General features: G+C 42.3%; 10 non-coding genes across 10 annotated transcripts; all 10 read left to right on the top strand.

Moving 5' to 3' along the window:
* Positions 1-689: 689 nt before the first annotated feature.
* On the top strand, positions 690-771 carry trnas-gcu (transfer RNA serine (anticodon GCU)). Its single transcript has one exon. It is a non-coding gene; the product is annotated as a tRNA-Ser (tRNA).
* A 3,391-nt stretch (positions 772-4,162) lies between these two features.
* Positions 4,163-4,244, top strand: trnas-gcu (transfer RNA serine (anticodon GCU)). The gene has a single exon. It is a non-coding gene; the product is annotated as a tRNA-Ser (tRNA).
* A 2,003-nt stretch (positions 4,245-6,247) lies between these two features.
* Positions 6,248-6,329, top strand: trnas-gcu (transfer RNA serine (anticodon GCU)). The gene has a single exon. It is a non-coding gene; the product is annotated as a tRNA-Ser (tRNA).
* Positions 6,330-6,941: 612 nt separating this feature from the next.
* trnas-gcu (transfer RNA serine (anticodon GCU)) lies at positions 6,942-7,023 on the top strand. The gene has a single exon. It is a non-coding gene; the product is annotated as a tRNA-Ser (tRNA).
* A 1,306-nt stretch (positions 7,024-8,329) lies between these two features.
* On the top strand, positions 8,330-8,411 carry trnas-gcu (transfer RNA serine (anticodon GCU)). Its single transcript has one exon. It is a non-coding gene; the product is annotated as a tRNA-Ser (tRNA).
* Positions 8,412-9,023: 612 nt separating this feature from the next.
* On the top strand, positions 9,024-9,105 carry trnas-gcu (transfer RNA serine (anticodon GCU)). The gene has a single exon. It is a non-coding gene; the product is annotated as a tRNA-Ser (tRNA).
* A 612-nt stretch (positions 9,106-9,717) lies between these two features.
* On the top strand, positions 9,718-9,799 carry trnas-gcu (transfer RNA serine (anticodon GCU)). The gene has a single exon. It is a non-coding gene; the product is annotated as a tRNA-Ser (tRNA).
* Positions 9,800-11,105: 1,306 nt separating this feature from the next.
* trnas-gcu (transfer RNA serine (anticodon GCU)) lies at positions 11,106-11,187 on the top strand. The gene has a single exon. It is a non-coding gene; the product is annotated as a tRNA-Ser (tRNA).
* Positions 11,188-11,799: 612 nt separating this feature from the next.
* On the top strand, positions 11,800-11,881 carry trnas-gcu (transfer RNA serine (anticodon GCU)). The gene has a single exon. It is a non-coding gene; the product is annotated as a tRNA-Ser (tRNA).
* Positions 11,882-15,275: 3,394 nt separating this feature from the next.
* Positions 15,276-15,357, top strand: trnas-gcu (transfer RNA serine (anticodon GCU)). Its single transcript has one exon. It is a non-coding gene; the product is annotated as a tRNA-Ser (tRNA).
* The last annotated feature ends 93 nt before the right edge of the window (positions 15,358-15,450 follow it).

The following is a 15,450-nucleotide window of genomic DNA, read 5'->3' as shown; positions in this document are numbered from 1 at the left end:
GGTGGCCGAGTGGTTAAGGCGATGGGCTGCTAATCCATTGTGCTCGGCACGTGTGGGTTCGAATCCCATCCTCGTCGAACTGGAGCTTTTGGGTTCCATGGAGCTTGATGTATGTTTGAGGTGAACGCCACCCAATCCAGGCTTTCATTCGTACCCTCATCTGGTGAAAACAATTGTCAGGAGCCTTTCTCTGGAGTGTTCTTCATTCACCTATGGAAGCCATTTCCTCTCCCAGCAAATACTGATATATTTGGGTTATCGATACTGTGAATTTCCAGGTCCTTTGTAAACAGCAGCAATTCAGTGATCTCATATTTACACTCATCGGTCCATACAACCTTATTCCACACCTCAGATATCCTGTTTTCGTGTACCAGTGCAAGTTTTCTTTTTAGCTGTTCATATCCTCTTCTACGTAGTGGCTTTTTGTCTGCCACACATCAGCTTAGACCTACATGACTGAGTTGCCTTTTCACAGCGCAAAGACAGACAAAAACACCTGTGCATTTCTTCAGATCTGAAGCACGAGAACTAGATTTTTTTCTTTTCATTGAACATACATTATTCATAGTTTATTTGAAATGATGATAGTTTTGCTGGTCTACCTGTTCTTCATTGGTTGCTTTGAGTCCCAGTTTCTTTGAATCTTGTAATAATCTTTCATACTACAGTGTATTTCAGCGGTCTAAGACGAGGTGGCCGAGTGGTTAAGGCGATGGACTGCTAATCCATTGTGCTCTGCACGCGTGGGTTCGAATCCCATCCTCGTCGAACTGGAGTTTTTGGGTTCCATGGAGCTTGATGTATGTTTGAGGTGAACGCCACCCAATCCAGGCTTTCATTCGTACCCTCATCTGGTGAAAACAATTGTCAGGAGCCTTTCTCTGGAGTGTTCTTCATTCACCTATGGAAGCCATTTCCTCTCCCAGCAAATACTGACATATTTGGGTTATCGATACTGTGAATTTCCAGGTCCTTTGTAAACAGCAGCAATTCAGTGATCTCATATTTACACTCATCGGTCCATACAACCTTATTCCACACCTCAGATATCCTGTTTTCGTGTACCAGTGCAAGTTTTCTTTTTAGCTGTTCATATCCTCTTCTACGTAGTGGCTTTTTGTCTGCCAGACATCACCTTAGACCTACATGACTGAGTTGCCTTTTCACAGCGCAAAGACAGACAAAAACACCTGTGCATTTCTTCAGATCTGAAGCACGAGAACTAGATTTTTTCCTTTTCATTGAACATACATTATTCATAGTTTATTTGAAATGATGATAGTTTTGCTGGTCTACCTGTTCTTCATTGGTTGCTTTGAGTCCCAGTTTCTTTGAATCTTGTAATAATCTTTCATACTACAGTGCATGTCAGCGGTCTAAGACGAGGTGGCCGAGTGGTTAAGGCGATGGGCTGCTAATCCATTGTGCTCGGCACGTGTGGGTTCGAATCCCATCCTCGTCGAACTGGAGCTTTTGGGTTCCATGGAGCTTGATGTATGTTTGAGGTGAACGCCACCCAATCCAGGCTTTCATTCGTACCCTCATCTGGTGAAAACAATTGTCAGGAGCCTTTCTCTGGAGTGTTCTTCATTCACCTATGGAAGCCATTTCCTCTCCCAGCAAATACTGATATATTTGGGTTATCGATACTGTGAATTTCCAGGTCCTTTGTAAACAGCAGCAATTCAGTGATCTCATATTTACACTCATCGGTCCATACAACCTTATTCCACACCTCAGATATCCTGTTTTCGTGTACCAGTGCAAGTTTTCTTTTTAGCTGTTCATATCCTCTTCTACGTAGTGGCTTTTTGTCTGCCACACATCAGCTTAGACCTACATGACTGAGTTGCCTTTTCACAGCGCAAAGACAGACAAAAACACCTGTGCATTTCTTCAGATCTGAAGCACGAGAACTAGATTTTTTTCTTTTCATTGAACATACATTATTCATAGTTTATTTGAAATGATGATAGTTTTGCTGGTCTACCTGTTCTTCATTGGTTGCTTTGAGTCCCAGTTTCTTTGAATCTTGTAATAATCTTTCATACTACAGTGTATTTCAGCGGTCTAAGACGAGGTGGCCGAGTGGTTAAGGCGATGGACTGCTAATCCATTGTGCTCTGTACGCGTGGGTTCGAATCCCATCCTTGTCGAACTGGAGCTTTTGGGTTCCCTGGAGCTTGATGTATGTTTGAGGTGAACGCCACCCAATCCAGGCTTTCATTCGTACCCTCATCTGGTGAAAACAATTGTCAGGAGCCTTTCTCTGGAGTGTTCTTCATTCACCTATGGAAGCCATTTCCTCTCCCAGCAAATACTGACATATTTGGGTTATCGATACTGTGAATTTCCAGGTCCTTTGTAAACAGCAGCAATTCAGTGATCTCATATTTACACTCATCGGTCCATACAACCTTATTCCACACCTCAGATATCCTGTTTTCGTGTACCAGTGCAAGTTTTCTTTTTAGCTGTTCATATCCTCTTCTACGTAGTGGCTTTTTGTCTGTCAGACATCACCTTAGACCTACATGATTTAGTTGCCTTTTCACAGCGCAAAGACAGACAGAAACACCTGTGTATTTCTTCAGATCTGAAGCACGAGAAGAACTAGATTTTTTCCTTTTCACTGAACATACATTATTCATAGTTTATTTGAAATGATAATAGTTTTGTTGGTCTACCTGTTCTTCATTGGATGCTTTGAGTCCCAGTTTCTTTGAATCTTGTAATAATCTTTCATACTACAGTGTATTTCTGCGGTCTAAGACGAGGTGGCCGAGTGGTTAAGGCGATGGACTGCTAATCCATTGTGCTCTGCATGCATGGGTTCGAATCCCAACCTCGTCGAATTGGAGCTTTTGGGTTCCATGGAGCTTGATGTATGTCTAACGTGAACGCCACCCAATCCAGGCTTTCATTCGTACCCTCATCTGGTGAAAACAATTGTCAGGAGCCTTTCTCTGGAGTGTTCTTCATTCACCTATGGAAGCCATTTCCTCTCCCAGCAAATACTGATATATTTGGGTTATCGATACTGTGAATTTCCAGGTCCTTTGTAAACAGCAGCAATTCAGTGATCTCATATTTACACTCATCGGTCCATACAACCTTATTCCACACCTCAGATATCCTGTTTTCGTGTACCAGTGCAAGTTTTCTTTTTAGCTGTTCATATCCTCTTCTACGTAGTGGCTTTTTGTCTGCCACACATCAGCTTAGACCTACATGACTGAGTTGCCTTTTCACAGCGCAAAGACAGACAAAAACACCTGTGCATTTCTTCAGATCTGAAGCACGAGAACTAGATTTTTTCCTTTTCATTGAACATACATTATTCAGAGTTTTTTTGAAATGATGATAGTTTTGCTGGTCAACCTGTTCTTCATTGGTTGCTTTGAGTCCCAGTTTCTTTGAATCTTGTACTAATCTCTCATACTACAGTGTATTTCAGCGGTCTAAGACGAGGTGGCAGAGTGGTTAAGGCGATGGACTGCTAATCCATTGTGATCTGCACGCGTGGGTTCGAATCCCATCCTTGTCGAACTGGAGGTTTTGGGTTCCATGGAGCTTGATGTATGTTTGAGGTGAACGCCACCCAATCCAGGCTTTCATTCGTACCCTCATCTGGTGAAAACAATTGTCAGGAGCCTTTCTCTGGAGTGTTCTTCATTCACCTATGGAAGCCATTTCCTCTCCCAGCAAATACTGATATATTTGGGTTATCGATACTGTGAATTTCCAGGTCCTTTTTAAACAGCAGCAATTCAGTGATCTCATATTTACACTCATCGGTCCATACAACCTTATTCCACACCTCAGATATCCTGTTTTCGTGTACCAGTGCAAGTTTTCTTTTTAGCTGTTCATATCCTCTTCTACGTAGTGGCGTTTTGTCTGCCAGACATCACCTTAGACCTACATGACTGAGTTGCCTTTTCACAGCGCAAAGACAGACAAAAACACCTGTGCATTTCTTCAGATCTGAAGCACGAGAACTAGATTTTTTCCTTTTCATTGAACATACATTATTCATAGTTTATTTGAAATGATGATAGTTTTGCTGGTCTACCTGTTCTTCATTGGTTGCTTTGAGTCCCAGTTTCTTTGAATCTTGTAATAATCTTTCATACTACAGTGTATTTCAGCGGTCTAAGACGAGGTGGCCGAGTGGTTAAGGCGATGGACTGCTAATCCATTGTGCTCTGCACGCGTGGGTTCGAATCCCATCCTTGTCGAACTGGAGCTTTTGGGTTCCCTGGAGCTTGATGTATGTTTGAGGTGAACGCCACCCAATCCAGGCTTTCATTCGTACCCTCATCTGGTGAAAACAATTGTCAGGAGCCTTTCTCTGGAGTGTTCTTCATTCACCTATGGAAGCCATTTCCTCTCCCAGCAAATACTGACATATTTGGGTTATCGATACTGTGAATTTCCAGGTCCTTTGTAAACAGCAGCAATTCAGTGATCTCATATTTACACTCATCGGTCCATACAACCTTATTCCACACCTCAGATATCCTGTTTTCGTGTACCAGTGCAAGTTTTCTTTTTAGCTGTTCATATCCTCTTCTACGTAGTGGCTTTTTGTCTGTCAGACATCACCTTAGACCTACATGATTTAGTTGCCTTTTCACAGCGCAAAGACAGACAGAAACACCTGTGTATTTCTTCAGATCTGAAGCACGAGAAGAACTAGATTTTTTCCTTTTCACTGAACATACATTATTCATAGTTTATTTGAAATGATAATAGTTTTGTTGGTCTACCTGTTCTTCATTGGATGCTTTGAGTCCCAGTTTCTTTGAATCTTGTAATAATCTTTCATACTACAGTGTATTTCTGCGGTCTAAGACGAGGTGGCCGAGTGGTTAAGGCGATGGACTGCTAATCCATTGTGCTCTGCATGCATGGGTTCGAATCCCAACCTCGTCGAATTGGAGCTTTTGGGTTCCATGGAGCTTGATGTATGTCTAACGTGAACGCCACCCAATCCAGGCTTTCATTCGTACCCTCATCTGGTGAAAACAATTGTCAGGAGCCTTTCTCTGGAGTGTTCTTCATTCACCTATGGAAGCCATTTCCTCTCCCAGCAAATACTGATATATTTGGGTTATCGATACTGTGAATTTCCAGGTCCTTTGTAAACAGCAGCAATTCAGTGATCTCATATTTACACTCATCGGTCCATACAACCTTATTCCACACCTCAGATATCCTGTTTTCGTGTACCAGTGCAAGTTTTCTTTTTAGCTGTTCATATCCTCTTCTACGTAGTGGCTTTTTGTCTGCCACACATCAGCTTAGACCTACATGACTGAGTTGCCTTTTCACAGCGCAAAGACAGACAAAAACACCTGTGCATTTCTTCAGATCTGAAGCACGAGAACTAGATTTTTTCCTTTTCATTGAACATACATTATTCAGAGTTTTTTTGAAATGATGATAGTTTTGCTGGTCAACCTGTTCTTCATTGGTTGCTTTGAGTCCCAGTTTCTTTGAATCTTGTACTAATCTCTCATACTACAGTGTATTTCAGCGGTCTAAGACGAGGTGGCAGAGTGGTTAAGGCGATGGACTGCTAATCCATTGTGATCTGCACGCGTGGGTTCGAATCCCATCCTTGTCGAACTGGAGGTTTTGGGTTCCATGGAGCTTGATGTATGTTTGAGGTGAACGCCACCCAATCCAGGCTTTCATTCGTACCCTCATCTGGTGAAAACAATTGTCAGGAGCCTTTCTCTGGAGTGTTCTTCATTCACCTATGGAAGCCATTTCCTCTCCCAGCAAATACTGATATATTTGGGTTATCGATACTGTGAATTTCCAGGTCCTTTTTAAACAGCAGCAATTCAGTGATCTCATATTTACACTCATCGGTCCATACAACCTTATTCCACACCTCAGATATCCTGTTTTCGTGTACCAGTGCAAGTTTTCTTTTTAGCTGTTCATATCCTCTTCTACGTAGTGGCTTTTTGTCTGCCAGACATCACCTTAGACCTACATGACTGAGTTGCCTTTTCACAGCGCAAAGACAGACAAAAACACCTGTGCATTTCTTCAGATCTGAAGCACGAGAACTAGATTTTTTCCTTTTCATTGAACATACATTATTCATAGTTTATTTGAAATGATGATAGTTTTGCTGGTCTACCTGTTCTTCATTGGTTGCTTTGAGTCCCAGTTTCTTTGAATCTTGTAATAATCTTTCATACTACAGTGCATGTCAGCGGTCTAAGACGAGGTGGCCGAGTGGTTAAGGCGATGGGCTGCTAATCCATTGTGCTCTGCACGTGTGGGTTCGAATCCCATCCTCGTCGAACTGGAGCTTTTGGGTTCCATGGAGCTTGATGTATGTTTGAGGTGAACGCCACCCAATCCAGGCTTTCATTCGTACCCTCATCTGGTGAAAACAATTGTCAGGAGCCTTTCTCTGGAGTGTTCTTCATTCACCTATGGAAGCCATTTCCTCTCCCAGCAAATACTGACATATTTGGGTTATCGATACTGTGAATTTCCAGGTCCTTTGTAAACAGCAGCAATTCAGTGATCTCATATTTACACTCATCGGTCCATACAACCTTATTCCACACCTCAGATATCCTGTTTTCGTGTACCAGTGCAAGTTTTCTTTTTAGCTGTTCATATCCTCTTCTACGTAGTGGCTTTTTGTCTGCCAGACATCAGCTTAGACCTACATGACTGAGTTGCCTTTTCACAGCGCAAAGACAGACAAAAACACCTGTGCATTTCTTCAGATCTGAAGCACGAGAACTAGATTTTTTCCTTTTCATTGAACATACATTATTCATAGTTTATTTGAAATGATGATAGTTTTGCTGGTCTACCTGTTCTTCATTGGTTGCTTTGAGTCCCAGTTTCTTTGAATCTTGTAATAATCTTTCATACTACAGTGTATTTCAGCGGTCTAAGACGAGGTGGCCGAGTGGTTAAGGCGATGGACTGCTAATCCATTGTGCTCTGCACGCGTGGGTTCGAATCCCATCCTCGTCGAACTGGAGCTTTTGGGTTCCATGGAGCTTGATGTATGTTTGAGGTGAACGCCACCCAATCCAGGCTTTCATTCGTACCCTCATCTGGTGAAAACAATTGTCAGGAGCCTTTCTCTGGAGTGTTCTTCATTCACCTATGGAAGCCATTTCCTCTCCCAGCAAATACTGATATATTTGGGTTATCGATACTGTGAATTTCCAGGTCCTTTGTAAACAGCAGCAATTCAGTGATCTCATATTTACACTCATCGGTCCATACAACCTTATTCCACACCTCAGATATCCTGTTTTCGTGTACCAGTGCAAGTTTTCTTTTTAGCTGTTCATATCCTCTTCTACGTAGTGGCTTTTTGTCTGCCACACATCAGCTTAGACCTACATGACTGAGTTGCCTTTTCACAGCGCAAAGACAGACAAAAACACCTGTGCATTTCTTCAGATCTGAAGCACGAGAACTAGATTTTTTCCTTTTCATTGAACATACATTATTCAGAGTTTTTTTGAAATGATGATAGTTTTGCTGGTCAACCTGTTCTTCATTGGTTGCTTTGAGTCCCAGTTTCTTTGAATCTTGTACTAATCTCTCATACTACAGTGTATTTCAGCGGTCTAAGACGAGGTGGCAGAGTGGTTAAGGCGATGGACTGCTAATCCATTGTGATCTGCACGCGTGGTTTCGAATCCCATCCTTGTCGAACTGGAGGTTTTGGGTTCCATGGAGCTTGATGTATGTTTGAGGTGAACGCCACCCAATCCAGGCTTTCATTCGTACCCTCATCTGGTGAAAACAATTGTCAGGAGCCTTTCTCTGGAGTGTTCTTCATTCACCTATGGAAGCCATTTCCTCTCCCAGCAAATACTGATATATTTGGGTTATCGATACTGTGAATTTCCAGGTCCTTTTTAAACAGCAGCAATTCAGTGATCTCATATTTACACTCATCGGTCCATACAACCTTATTCCACACCTCAGATATCCTGTTTTCGTGTACCAGTGCAAGTTTTCTTTTTAGCTGTTCATATCCTCTTCTACGTAGTGGCTTTTTGTCTGCCAGACATCACCTTAGACCTACATGACTGAGTTGCCTTTTCACAGCGCAAAGACAGACAAAAACACCTGTGCATTTCTTCAGATCTGAAGCACGAGAACTAGATTTTTTCCTTTTCATTGAACATACATTATTCATAGTTTATTTGAAATGATGATAGTTTTGCTGGTCTACCTGTTCTTCATTGGTTGCTTTGAGTCCCAGTTTCTTTGAATCTTGTAATAATCTTTCATACTACAGTGCATGTCAGCGGTCTAAGACGAGGTGGCCGAGTGGTTAAGGCGATGGGCTGCTAATCCATTGTGCTCTGCACGTGTGGGTTCGAATCCCATCCTCGTCGAACTGGAGCTTTTGGGTTCCATGGAGCTTGATGTATGTTTGAGGTGAACGCCACCCAATCCAGGCTTTCATTCGTACCCTCATCTGGTGAAAACAATTGTCAGGAGCCTTTCTCTGGAGTGTTCTTCATTCACCTATGGAAGCCATTTCCTCTCCCAGCAAATACTGACATATTTGGGTTATCGATACTGTGAATTTCCAGGTCCTTTGTAAACAGCAGCAATTCAGTGATCTCATATTTACACTCATCGGTCCATACAACCTTATTCCACACCTCAGATATCCTGTTTTCGTGTACCAGTGCAAGTTTTCTTTTTAGCTGTTCATATCCTCTTCTACGTAGTGGCTTTTTGTCTGCCAGACATCAGCTTAGACCTACATGACTGAGTTGCCTTTTCACAGCGCAAAGACAGACAAAAACACCTGTGCATTTCTTCAGATCTGAAGCACGAGAACTAGATTTTTTCCTTTTCATTGAACATACATTATTCATAGTTTATTTGAAATGATGATAGTTTTGCTGGTCTACCTGTTCTTCATTGGTTGCTTTGAGTCCCAGTTTCTTTGAATCTTGTAATAATCTTTCATACTACAGTGTATTTCAGCGGTCTAAGACGAGGTGGCCGAGTGGTTAAGGCGATGGACTGCTAATCCATTGTGCTCTGCACGCGTGGGTTCGAATCCCATCCTCGTCGAACTGGAGCTTTTGGGTTCCATGGAGCTTGATGTATGTTTGAGGTGAACGCCACCCAATCCAGGCTTTCATTCGTACCCTCATCTGGTGAAAACAATTGTCAGGAGCCTTTCTCTGGAGTGTTCTTCATTCACCTATGGAAGCCATTTCCTCTCCCAGCAAATACTGATATATTTGGGTTATCGATACTGTGAATTTCCAGGTCCTTTGTAAACAGCAGCAATTCAGTGATCTCATATTTACACTCATCGGTCCATACAACCTTATTCCACACCTCAGATATCCTGTTTTCGTGTACCAGTGCAAGTTTTCTTTTTAGCTGTTCATATCCTCTTCTACGTAGTGGCTTTTTGTCTGCCACACATCAGCTTAGACCTACATGACTGAGTTGCCTTTTCACAGCGCAAAGACAGACAAAAACACCTGTGCATTTCTTCAGATCTGAAGCACGAGAACTAGATTTTTTTCTTTTCATTGAACATACATTATTCATAGTTTATTTGAAATGATGATAGTTTTGCTGGTCTACCTGTTCTTCATTGGTTGCTTTGAGTCCCAGTTTCTTTGAATCTTGTAATAATCTTTCATACTACAGTGTATTTCAGCCGTCTAAGACGAGGTGGCCGAGTGGTTAAGGCGATGGACTGCTAATCCATTGTGCTCTGCACGCGTGGGTTCGAATCCCATCCTCGTCGAACTGGAGCTTTTGGGTTCCCTGGAGCTTGATGTATGTTTGAGGTGAACGCCACCCAATCCAGGCTTTCATTCGTACCCTCATCTGGTGAAAACAATTGTCAGGAGCCTTTCTCTGGAGTGTTCTTCATTCACCTATGGAAGCCATTTCCTCTCCCAGCAAATACTGATATATTTGGGTTATCGATACTGTGAATTTCCAGGTCCTTTTTAAACAGCAGCAATTCAGTGATCTCATATTTACACTCATCGGTCCATACAACCTTATTCCACACCTCAGATATCCTGTTTTCGTGTACCAGTGCAAGTTTTCTTTTTAGCTGTTCATATCCTCTTCTACGTAGTGGCTTTTTGTCTGCCAGACATCACCTTAGACCTACATGACTGAGTTGCCTTTTCACAGCGCAAAGACAGACAAAAACACCTGTGCATTTCTTCAGATCTGAAGCACGAGAACTAGATTTTTTCCTTTTCATTGAACATACATTATTCATAGTTTATTTGAAATGATGATAGTTTTGCTGGTCTACCTGTTCTTCATTGGTTGCTTTGAGTCCCAGTTTCTTTGAATCTTGTAATAATCTTTCATACTACAGTGCATGTCAGCGATCGAAGACGAGGTGGCCGAGTGGTTAAGGCGATGGGCTGCTAATCCATTGTGCCCTGCACGTGTGGGTTCGAATCCCATCCTCGTCGAACTGGAGCTTTTGGGTTCCATGGAGCTTGATGTATGTTTGAGGTGAACGCCACCCAATCCAGGCTTTCATTCGTACCCTCATCTGGTGAAAACAATTGTCAGGAGCCTTTCTCTGGAGTGTTCTTCATTCACCTATGGAAGCCATTTCCTCTCCCAGCAAATACTGACATATTTGGGTTATCGATACTGTGAATTTCCAGGTCCTTTGTAAACAGCAGCAATTCAGTGATCTCATATTTACACTCATCGGTCCATACAACCTTATTCCACACCTCAGATATCCTGTTTTCGTGTACCAGTGCAAGTTTTCTTTTTAGCTGTTCATATCCTCTTCTACGTAGTGGCTTTTTGTCTGCCAGACATCAGCTTAGACCTACATGACTGAGTTGCCTTTTCACAGCGCAAAGACAGACAAAAACACCTGTGCATTTCTTCAGATCTGAAGCACGAGAACTAGATTTTTTCCTTTTCATTGAACATACATTATTCATAGTTTATTTGAAATGATGATAGTTTTGCTGGTCTACCTGTTCTTCATTGGTTGCTTTGAGTCCCAGTTTCTTTGAATCTTGTAATAATCTTTCATACTACAGTGCATTTCAGCGGTCTAAGACGAGGTGGCCGAGTGGTTAAGGCGATGGACTGCTAATCCATTGTGCTCTGCACGCGTGGGTTCGAATCCCATCCTCATCGAACTGGAGCTTTTGGGTTCCATGGAGCTTGATGTATGTTTGAGGTGAACGCCACCCAATCCAGGCTTTCATTCGTACCCTCATCTGGTGAAAACAATTGTCAGGAGCCTTTCTCTGGAGTGTTCTTCATTCACCTATGGAAGCCATTTCCTCTCCCAGAAAATACTGACATATTTGGGTTATCGATACTGTGAATTTCCAGGTCCTTTGTAAACAGCAGCAATTCAGTGATCTCATATTTACACTCATTGGTCCATACAACCTTATTCCACACCTCAGATATCCTGTTTTCGTGTACCAGTGCAAGTTTTCTTTTTAGCTGTTCATATCCTCTTCTACGTAGTGGCTTTTTGTCTGTCAGACATCACCTTAGACCTACATGATTGAGTTGCCTTTTCACAGCGCAAAGACAGACAGAAACACCTGTGTATTTCTTCAGATCTGAAGCACGAGAATTAGATTTTTTCCTTTTCATTGAACATACATTATTCATAGTTTATTTGAAATGATGATAGTTTTGCTGGTCTACCTGTTCTTCATTGGTTGCTTTGAGTCCCAGTTTCTTTGAATCTTGTAATAATCTTTCATACTACAGTGCATTTCAGCGGTCTAAGACGAGGTGGCCGAGTGGTTAAGGCGATGGACTGCTAATCCATTGTGCTCTGCACGCGTGGGTTCGGATCCCATCCTCGTCGAACTGCAGCATTTGGGTTCCATGGAGCTTGATGTATGTTTGAGGTGAACGCCACCCAATCCAGGCTTTCATTCGTACCCTCATCTGGTGAAAACAATTGTCAGGAGCCTTTCTCTGGAGTGTTCTTCATTCACCTATGGAAGCCATTTCCTCTCCCAGCAAATACTGACATATTTGGGTTATCGATACTGTGAATTTCCAGGTCCTTTGTAAACAGCAGCAATTCAGTGATCTCATATTTACACTCATCGGTCCATACAACCTTATTCCACACCTCAGATATCCTGTTTTCGTGTACCAGTGCAAGTTTTCTTTTTAGCTGTTCATATCCTCTTCTACGTAGTGGCTTTTTGTCTGCCAGACATCACCTTAGACCTACATGACTGAGTTGCCTTTTCACAGCGCAAAGACAGACAAAAACACCTGTGCATTTCTTCAGATCTGAAGCACGAGAACTAGATTTTTTCCTTTTCATTGAACATACATTATTCATAGTTTATTTGAAATGATGATAGTTTTGCTGGTCTACCTGTTCTTCATTGGTTGCTTTGAGTCCCAGTTTCTTTGAATCTTGTAATAATCTTTCATACTACAGTGCATTTCAGCGGTCTAAGACGAGGTGGCCGAGTGGTTAAGGCGATGGACTGCTAATCCATTGTGATCTGCACGCGTGGGTTCGAATCCCATCCTTGTCGAACTGGAGGTTTTGGGTTCCATGGAGCTTGATGTATGTTTGAGGTGAACGCCACCCAATCCAGGCTTTCATTCGTACCCTCATCTGGTGAAAACAATTGTCAGGAGCCTTTCTCTGGAGTGTTCTTCATTCACCTATGGAAGCCATTTCCTCTCCCAGCAAATACTGATATATTTGGGTTATCGATACTGTGAATTTCCAGGTCCTTTTTAAACAGCAGCAATTCAGTGATCTCATATTTACACTCATCGGTCCATACAACCTTATTCCACACCTCAGATATCCTGTTTTCGTGTACCAGTGCAAGTTTTCTTTTTAGCTGTTCATATCCTCTTCTACGTAGTGGCTTTTTGTCTGCCAGACATCACCTTAGACCTACATGACTGAGTTGCCTTTTCACAGCGCAAAGACAGACAAAAACACCTGTGCATTTCTTCAGATCTGAAGCACGAGAGGAACTAGATTTTTTCCTTTTCATTGAACATACATTATTCATAGTTTATTTGAAATGATGATAGTTTTGCTGGTCTACCTGTTCTTCATTGGTTGCTTTGAGTCCCAGTTTCTTTGAATCTTGTAATAATCTTTCATACTACAGTGCATGTCAGCGGTCTAAGACGAGGTGGCCGAGTGGTTAAGGCGATGGGCTGCTAATCCATTGTGCTCGGCACATGTGGGTTCGAATCCCATCCTCGTCGAACTGGAGCTTTTGGGTTCCATGGAGCTTGATGTATGTTTGAGGTGAACGCCACCCAATCCAGGCTTTCATTCGTACCCTCATCTGGTGAAAACAATTGTCAGGAGCCTTTCTCTGGAGTGTTCTTCATTCACCTATGGAAGCCATTTCCTCTCCCAGCAAATACTGACATATTTGGGTTATCGATACTGTGAATTTCCAGGTCCTTTGTAAACAGCAGCAATTCAGTGATCTCATATTTACACTCATCGGTCCATACAACCTTATTCCACACCTCAGATATCCTGTTTTCGTGTACCAGTGCAAGTTTTCTTTTTAGCTGTTCATATCCTCTTCTACGTAGTGGCTTTTTGTCTGTCAGACATCACCTTAGACCTACATGATTTAGTTGCCTTTTCACAGCGCAAAGACAGACAGAAACACCTGTGTATTTCTTCAGATCTGAAGCACGAGAAGAACTAGATTTTTTCCTTTTCACTGAACATACATTATTCATAGTTTATTTGAAATGATAATAGTTTTGTTGGTCTACCTGTTCTTCATTGGATGCTTTGAGTCCCAGTTTCTTTGAATCTTGTAATAATCTTTCATACTACAGTGTATTTCTGCGGTCTAAGACGAGGTGGCCGAGTGGTTAAGGCGATGGACTGCTAATCCATTGTGCTCTGCATGCATGGGTTCGAATCCCAACCTCGTCGAATTGGAGCTTTTGGGTTCCATGGAGCTTGATGTATGTCTAACGTGAACGCCACCCAATCCAGGCTTTCATTCGTACCCTCATCTGGTGAAAACAATTGTCAGGAGCCTTTCTCTGGAGTGTTCTTCATTCACCTATGGAAGCCATTTCCTCTCCCAGCAAATACTGATATATTTGGGTTATCGATACTGTGAATTTCCAGGTCCTTTGTAAACAGCAGCAATTCAGTGATCTCATATTTACACTCATCGGTCCATACAACCTTATTCCACACCTCAGATATCCTGTTTTCGTGTACCAGTGCAAGTTTTCTTTTTAGCTGTTCATATCCTCTTCTACGTAGTGGCTTTTTGTCTGCCACACATCAGCTTAGACCTACATGACTGAGTTGCCTTTTCACAGCGCAAAGACAGACAAAAACACCTGTGCATTTCTTCAGATCTGAAGCACGAGAACTAGATTTTTTCCTTTTCATTGAACATACATTATTCAGAGTTTTTTTGAAATGATGATAGTTTTGCTGGTCAACCTGTTCTTCATTGGTTGCTTTGAGTCCCAGTTTCTTTGAATCTTGTACTAATCTCTCATACTACAGTGTATTTCAGCGGTCTAAGACGAGGTGGCAGAGTGGTTAAGGCGATGGACTGCTAATCCATTGTGATCTGCACGCGTGGGTTCGAATCCCATCCTTGTCGAACTGGAGGTTTTGGGTTCCATGGAGCTTGATGTATGTTTGAGGTGAACGCCACCCAATCCAGGCTTTCATTCGTACCCTCATCTGGTGAAAACAATTGTCAGGAGCCTTTCTCTGGAGTGTTCTTCATTCACCTATGGAAGCCATTTCCTCTCCCAGCAAATACTGATATATTTGGGTTATCGATACTGTGAATTTCCAGGTCCTTTTTAAACAGCAGCAATTCAGTGATCTCATATTTACACTCATCGGTCCATACAACCTTATTCCACACCTCAGATATCCTGTTTTCGTGTACCAGTGCAAGTTTTCTTTTTAGCTGTTCATATCCTCTTCTACGTAGTGGCTTTTTGTCTGCCAGACATCACCTTAGACCTACATGACTGAGTTGCCTTTTCACAGCGCAAAGACAGACAAAAACACCTGTGCATTTCTTCAGATCTGAAGCACGAGAACTAGATTTTTTCCTTTTCATTGAACATACATTATTCATAGTTTATTTGAAATGATGATAGTTTTGCTGGTCTACCTGTTCTTCATTGGTTGCTTTGAGTCCCAGTTTCTTTGAATCTTGTAATAATCTTTCATACTACAGTGCATGTCAGCGGTCTAAGACGAGGTGGCCGAGTGGTTAAGGCGATGGGCTGCTAATCCATTGTGCTCTGCACGTGTGGGTTCGAATCCCATCCTCGTCGAACTGGAGCTTTTGGGTTCCATGGAGCTTGATGTATGTTTGAGGTGAACGCCACCCAATCCAGGCTTTCATTCGTACCCTCATCTGGTGAAAA

This window comes from Conger conger, chromosome 8 (assembly GCF_963514075.1).
Source record: "Conger conger chromosome 8, fConCon1.1, whole genome shotgun sequence".
Lineage (NCBI taxonomy): Eukaryota > Metazoa > Chordata > Actinopteri > Anguilliformes > Congridae > Conger > Conger conger.
This window is presented reverse-complemented; position numbering and strand designations above follow the sequence as displayed.